This window comes from Microcaecilia unicolor, chromosome 1, assembly GCF_901765095.1.
Source record: "Microcaecilia unicolor chromosome 1, aMicUni1.1, whole genome shotgun sequence".
Taxonomy (NCBI): domain Eukaryota; kingdom Metazoa; phylum Chordata; class Amphibia; order Gymnophiona; family Siphonopidae; genus Microcaecilia; species Microcaecilia unicolor.
This window is the reverse complement of record NC_044031.1, coordinates 366,585,502-366,592,797: the sequence shown is the minus strand read 5'-3', so window position 1 is coordinate 366,592,797 and position 7,296 is coordinate 366,585,502.

Here is a 7,296-nt window from a genome sequence, read left to right as displayed (position 1 = left end):
TGAATCTGAGATTGTGGTGACCCCCATAGAAGAGAAGAATTTCGAGAACAGCCTAGCCCCTATACCGCAGGTCAAGTGGGAAAATCTAACCATCCTGCAGGCTGAAGAGGTGGAAGGATTGTTACAGAGGCACCGAGATGTGTTTTCTAAAGATGAGGGTGACATTGGGTCTACCACCCACGTAAGACACTACATCAACACAGAGAATGTAGTACCCATAAAACAGCCGTACCGGAGAGTGTCACCTCACATATATGAGGAATTCAAGAGGCATATCCAAACACTGGTGGACCAGAAGATCCTGCAAAGGAGTTGCAGTCCATGGGCATCCCCAGCAGTGATCGTTCAGAAGAAAGATGGAGGGATACGGTTTTGCGTGGACTATAGGAGGCTAAACCAAGTGACAGTGAAAGATGCGTACCCCCTCCCACGAATTGAAGAGTCACTGGATGCTTTGGGAAAAGCCAAATACTTTTCGTCACTTGACTTAACGTCTGGCTACTTCCAAGTGGCAATGGCTGAAGAAGACAAGGCCAAAACGGCTGTAACTACACCATTCGGTCTCTTTGAATGGAACCAGATGCCGTTTGGATTGAGCAATGCACCTGCTACGTTCTCCCGACTCATGGAACTGGTCTTCAATGACTACGTGCTCAACATCCTCTTACTATACCTGGATGACATCCTGATATTTTCCGCATCATTTGAAGATCATGTGAACCGCCTAGAAAAAGTGTTCTCTAGACTTAAAGAACATGGGTTGAAGCTAAAGCCATTGAAATGTTGCTTGTTTGAGAGAGAAGTGAAGTTTTTGGGCCATGTGGTGTCTGAGAAGGGAGTTGCAGCAGACAAAGACAAGACCAGGGTCCTGAAAGACTGGCCGATTCCAAAGACAGCTAAAGATCTCCGAACGTTTGTCGGGTTTACAAGTTACTACAGGCGATTTGTTCCCGGGTATGCACAGATAGCGAAACCACTACATGTGCTAATGGGCAAACCTTCAAAGCCAAGTGTGGCCTCCTTCGTGTGGACCATGGAGTGCCAGAAGGCTTTTGATGTGCTAAGAGAGAAGTTGATGTCGCCACCAGTCCTGGTATATCCCGATTTCAGTAGGCCATTCATACTGACTACTGACGCCAGCCAGAGTGGATTAGGAGCAGTACTTAGCCAAGAACAAGATGGTGTGGAACGAGTAGTCGCCTATGCCAGCCGGGGTCTACACAAAAGCGAGAGAAATTACAAAAACTACAGTCCTTTTAAATTGGAGCTCCTTGCTCTGAAATGGGCAATCACCGAGAAGTTTCGCGACTACCTGGTATACAAAAAGTTAATTGTGAAGACAGACCATAATCCCCTGAGATACTTAGATACAGCAAAGGTGTCAGCAGTAATCCAACGTTGGCTAGCCCAGTTGGCTGACTTCAACTTTGAGGTGCAATACAAGCCTGGAAGACAGAATACCAATGCTGACATACTGTCCAGATTACACAAATCAGAAGCTGGGGGAGATGGTGGTGCTGAGTCCTGGATAGTGGAGGCCAACGAGATTCAGCAGCGGTTCCAGGCCCAAAGCCAAAATATCCGTGCTGGAGCCAATAGCCCTCCTGTGAGAGAACTAGAGTCGGAAGTGTTTTACCTGTCTGACCTCACTGTGAGAGAGCTACAGAGAACAGATCGCACCTTAAACCCCATAATCGAAGCTTTTTTGAGTGCCAGGACAGAAGATTTTGAGACTTGGTCCGAAGATAGCAAAAAGCTTTGGAAAATGCGAGGGAGACTGAAGTTGAAAGATGGTCTCTTATACAGAGTGATTAAGAACCCCAGAGACCAAGAGCAAATTGATCAGTTAGTAGTCCCAGAGTGTTTAAAAGCAGAAATCTTGTCCACCTACCATGATGAAATGGGACACAGAGCCGAGGAGGCAGTGACAAGAGCCATCCAAAGAAAATACTATTGGTTGCAGATTCATGATGATGTCCGAAAGTGGGGACGAGACTGTAAACGCTGTCTCTTGGCAAGAGATGTGGCACCCAGAGAGAAAATCCCTCTAAATTGTTTCAAGACTTCATACCCATTAGAGGTCCTTGCACTAGATTTCACAGTTCTAGAACCAGAAGATAGCGGGGTTGAAACTGTGCTGATTATAACTGACATGTTCACCCGGTATACTGTAGCAGTCCCTACTAGAGACCAGACTGCATTGACTGCCGCCAGAGCCCTAGTCGAACACTGGATAGTCCACTATGGTGCCCCAGAACGACTACACTCAGACCAGGGCCGGGCTTTCGAGTCGGAGGTGATCAAGAACCTTTGCCAGTTGTATGGAATAAGAAAGAGCCGAACAACGCCCTATCACCCTCAAGGTAATGGCCAGTGTGAGCGCTTTAATCGAACCCTACATGAGATGCTGAGAACGCTGCCACCCTCTAAAAAGAGACATTGGGGTGACTACCTACCTGAACTGATGCTTGCCTACAATAGTCAGATCCACCAATCGACAGGTTATACCCCATTCTACCTCATGTTTGGGAGAGATCCAAGAATGTTCTCAGATGTGTTTGCTAGAGAAGAGGATGGCACCGCAACAAACTTGGACGGCTGGGTCAAGCAACATCACGACAAGATGGCCTTGTCGTGGGAAATCGCCATACAGGTGGCCGAGAAGAAGGGGCAGACCCGAAAGAGGTGCTACGACCGGAGAGCAAAGGGGGCCCTACTGAAGAAAGGAGACAGGGTGTTGCTGCGAGTCCAGAGGTTTCCCGGCCGCCACAAGATTCAGGACCTGTGGGATGACAGAATATATGTGATAGACCAGGTGAACGAACCTGGGGGGAAGTAGCCTCAGAGTTGTCCCTGAGGAAGGTGGTCCTGTCAAAGTAGTGTACAGAAACCATGTGAAGGTGTTACCCAATGCCATGTGTGATTTAGGGTCCACCTTGGGGTTACTTGAGATATCTGATATTGAAGATACTGATGATGATGACAATGACATTGCACTGTATGTGTTGTTGGGAGAGCCTGGTACTTACGTTGCAGGAGAAGATGTAGTCCCAAACAGAGAAGTGCCAGATTTAGAGAAGAAAAGAAGCCTTTACCTTGTTCCCCCCCCCCCCCTCTTTCCTGGGGAGGGGGCATCTTGCAGAGAGCAGGGAGACACAGAGGACAAGCTGAGAGCCAGCAACAATGCTAGCACCTTTTGTTAGAATGCTTAAAATGTTTAGAATGCTCCAGCACTGCTATAAAACAAAGAACTCAGGTGTCCATAAATGCTAGATGTGTGTTTATAAAGTTTCAACAGTTTGTAACTGTGAGAGAAGGGCAGACTTGTTACAAATCTCCCGATTGGCTGTCTGAGAGTACAGTACAAGGCTCCTGATTTGCTGGCTAAGGTACCCAAAGCAAGCTGGGAACTAGGGGAGGGACAGTGTGTGAGATAGCCAATAGGAGCCAGGATCTGCTAAGAGGCACGAATTTGGACCAATGAGGTGGCAGGAGGCAGTCTGATCCTTAGATTGGCGCGAATTTTGAGCCAATCCAGGGAGCAGGAGGAGTGGAACAAAGAAGAAAAAAAGTTTTACAGTGCAGAGGCACAAGAAGGCAATCGGCAGTGTTGCCAGGTGGGCGGTTTTACCGCCCAATTGGGCGGTTTTCCGCGACCCGCCGCGGGAAATTTTTGCCCGCGGCGGGTTGCGGTTTTTTGGGCGGTTTTTTGGCCGGCTTTTCGGCCGCGATGGGCGGGGTTAGTGACGTGGGAGGCGGGGTTAGTGACGTTGGGAGGCGGGGTTAGTGACGTGGGAGGCGGGGTTAGTGACGGGGGAGGCGGGGCCGATGACGGCGGGGGCGGGGTTGATGACGGCGGGGGCGGGGGTGATGACGCGGGGGCGGGGGTGTCAGGGGCGGGGTTTGAGTTTGGGCGGGTTTTGGGCTGGATTTTGGGCTCCTTTAGGCTGGAAAAAAATTTTCCACCTGGCAACCCTGGCAATCGGCAGACAATGGAGATTGCAAGCATGGCTTGAGGGGAGAAATCAGACTCATGCAGAGGGACATGCTCGGGCAGGCTGGATGAGGATAAGATCCAATCAAGACAAGAAGAGGCAGCTGCAGGCTGATAGAGGACCCACTGATGAGCTCCAGATGAAGAGAGAGCTGGTGAGTCCTGAAGAAATATGGGCACTCAGGCAGAGAGAGCAGCAGAGGGGAAAGAGAAGGGGGTCTGGAGTATGTTGGGAGCAGTGCAGAGCTGAAGAGAGAGACAGCAGCTTGGTGAGGCCCCTGAATCCCAGAAGTCCCCCCAGGGCATCCCTCTGTGTGAGTGTTTGCCTGTCCAGAGAGGAGAAAGCCGGCTGTGAGACTGTCCTGTAAAGAAGAGGCTTATGGGAAGCAGCCCCACAAGAAGAGACAGAGAGACAGCCCCCCCTTGTACTGAGTGCCCAGACAAGAAAAGAAACTGTGCTTTTTGAGTGCCTGCCTCAGGAGGGATCTAGCCCAGAAGCTTGCTGGTTTGAGCATCCACAAAGAGAGAGAGAAGAGGCATCCCCCTGCACTGAGTGGCCAGACTAAAAGTGAACACTGTGGTTTTTTGTTTATGCCTGCATCCGGGGATCCAGACAAAAGCCTGCCTTGGGGAACAGCTGCCATGCCTAAGCCTTGAGTCCTGTGAGTGCCTGCCTCTAGGGGAGTTAGTGTAGCCGTCCATCAGTGAGATTTGGGGTGGTTGTAAAACAGAACAAAACAAAAGGGGGTTTACAATACCTATGAACAAAGAAAGCAAAAGGGGGGGGGGGGGGGGGGGAAGAGAGTGAAAAGTTCAGAGCTGCTGTTATACAGAACCCTAGCAGACAGGCAGGGGACCATTGGCCAATGAGAAAAACTTAGGGGCAGACACTTAAATGTAACTATAAAATCTGTGGAATCTTATAGAAATCTGTGTGTGTATAGAGACAAGCTCCAAGTTAGAGCTGACAGAACACGCACACCTCATACTTGCAAGAATGATTTATTATTAAACAATAAATTGTTTAATTAAGCGTTGATTCATCAATCTGATTGAGTCCTATTTTTGTATAGGCTCTCAGGTTATCTGGGGGCAATTTATAACAGTTACTATACTGTTACTATACTTCCTCTATGTACATCTGTATGCTGCAAGAGCTGGCATGTTTGAAAATATAAGTGAGATTAAATAAAAATGCTAGACTTATACGGTCTGTGCCAGAGCCGGTGGTGGGAGGCGGGGCTGGTGGTTGGGAGGTGGGGATAGTGCTGGGCAGACTTACACAGTCTGTGCCCTGAAAAGGACAGGTACAAATCAAGGTAAGGTATACACAAAAAGTAGCACATATGAGTTTATCTTGTTGGGCAGACTGGATGGACCATGCAGGTCTTTTTCTGCCGTCATCTACTATGTTACTATATGTTACCCAACAATAAAGAACGACAACATGGATGCAGCAGCTCATAGGTTTGTTTGCTTTGTTTTGAGTGTACATAGAATGATGGCTGCGTAGGCAAGGGGAAATAGAGAATAAGCTATGTGGCTTCAACTTTCTGACGTCATGCAGTCTCCTGTTCTCAATGAAACCTCCTTCAGCTAGATCAAGGAGGTTTGATAGACAGGAGTGGGTGAGCCTATCTAGTCCACTGTAAGCAAGGAAGCCAATTAGGACAGTAAGTTTCCCCTTCTCAGCACAGCCATCATAAGTACATAAGTAATGCCATACTGGGAAAAGACCAAGGGTCCATCGAGCCCAGCATCTTGTCCACGACAGCGGCCAATCCAGGCCAAGGGCACCTGGCAAGCTTCCCAAACGTACAAACATTCTATACATGTTATTCCTGGGATTTTGGATTTTCCAAGTCCGTTTAGTAGCGGTTTATGGACTTGTCCTTTAGGAAACCATCCAACCCCTTTTTAAACTCTGCTAAGCTAACCGCCTTCACCACATTTTCCGGCAATGAATTCCAGAGTTTAATTACACTTTGGGTGAAAAAAATTTTTCTCCGATTTGTTTTAAATTTACTACACTGTAGTTTAATCGCATGCCCCCTAGTCCTAGTATTTTTGGAAAGCGTGAACAGACGCTTCACATCCACCTGTTCCACTCCACTCATTATTTTATATACCTCTATCATGTCTCCCCTCAGCCGTCTCTTCTCCAAGCTGAATAGCCCTAGCCTCCTTAATCTTTTTTCATAGGGAAGTTGTCCCATCCCTGCTATCATTTTAGTCGCCCTTCGCTGCACCTTTTCCAATTCTACTATATCTTTCTTGAGATCCGGCGACCAGAATTGAACACAATACTCAAGGTGCGGTCACACCATGGAGCGATACAACGGCATTATAACATCCTCACATCTGTTTTCCATACCTTTCCTAATAATACCCAACATTCTATTCACTTTCCTAGCCGCAGCAGCACACTGAGCAGAAGGTTTCAGTGTGTTATCGACGACGACACCCAGATCCCTTTCTTGGTCCGTAACTCCTAACGTGGAACCTTGCATAACGTAGCTATAATTCGAGTTCTTTTTTCCCACATGCATCACCTTGCACTTGCTCACATTAAACGTCATCTGCCATTTAGCCGCCCAGTCTCCCAGTCTCGTAAGGTCTTCTTGTAATTTTTCACAGTCCTGTCGCGAGTTAACGACTTTGAATAACTTTGTGTCATCAGCAAATTTAATTACCTCGCTAGTTACTCCCATCTCTAAATCATTTATAAATATATTAAAAAGCAGCGGTCCTAGCACAGACCCCTGAGGAACCCCACTAACTACCCTTCTCCATTGTGAATACTGCCCATTTAACCCCACTCTCTGTTTCCTATCCTTCAACCAGTTTTTAATCCACAATAGGACATTTCCTCCTATCCCATGACCCTCCAATTTCCTCTGTAGCCTTTCATGAGGTACCTTGTCAAACGCCTTTTGAAAATCCAGATACACAATATCAACTGGCTCCCCTTTGTCCACATGTTTGTTTACTCCTTCAAAGAATTGAAGTAAATTGGTCAGGCAAGATTTCCCCACACAAAAGCCGTGCTGACTCGGTCTCAGTAATCCATGTCCTCGGATGTGCTCTGTAATTTTGTTTTTAATAATAGCCTCTACCATTTTCCCCGGCACCGACGTCAGACTCACCGGTCTATAATTTCCCGGATCTCCCCTGGAGCCTTTTTAAAAAATGGGCGTTACATTGGCCACCCTCCAATCTTCCGGTACCACGCTCTATTTTAAGGATAAGTTGCATATCACTAGCAGTAGCTCCGCAGGCTCTTTTCAGTTCTATCAGTACTC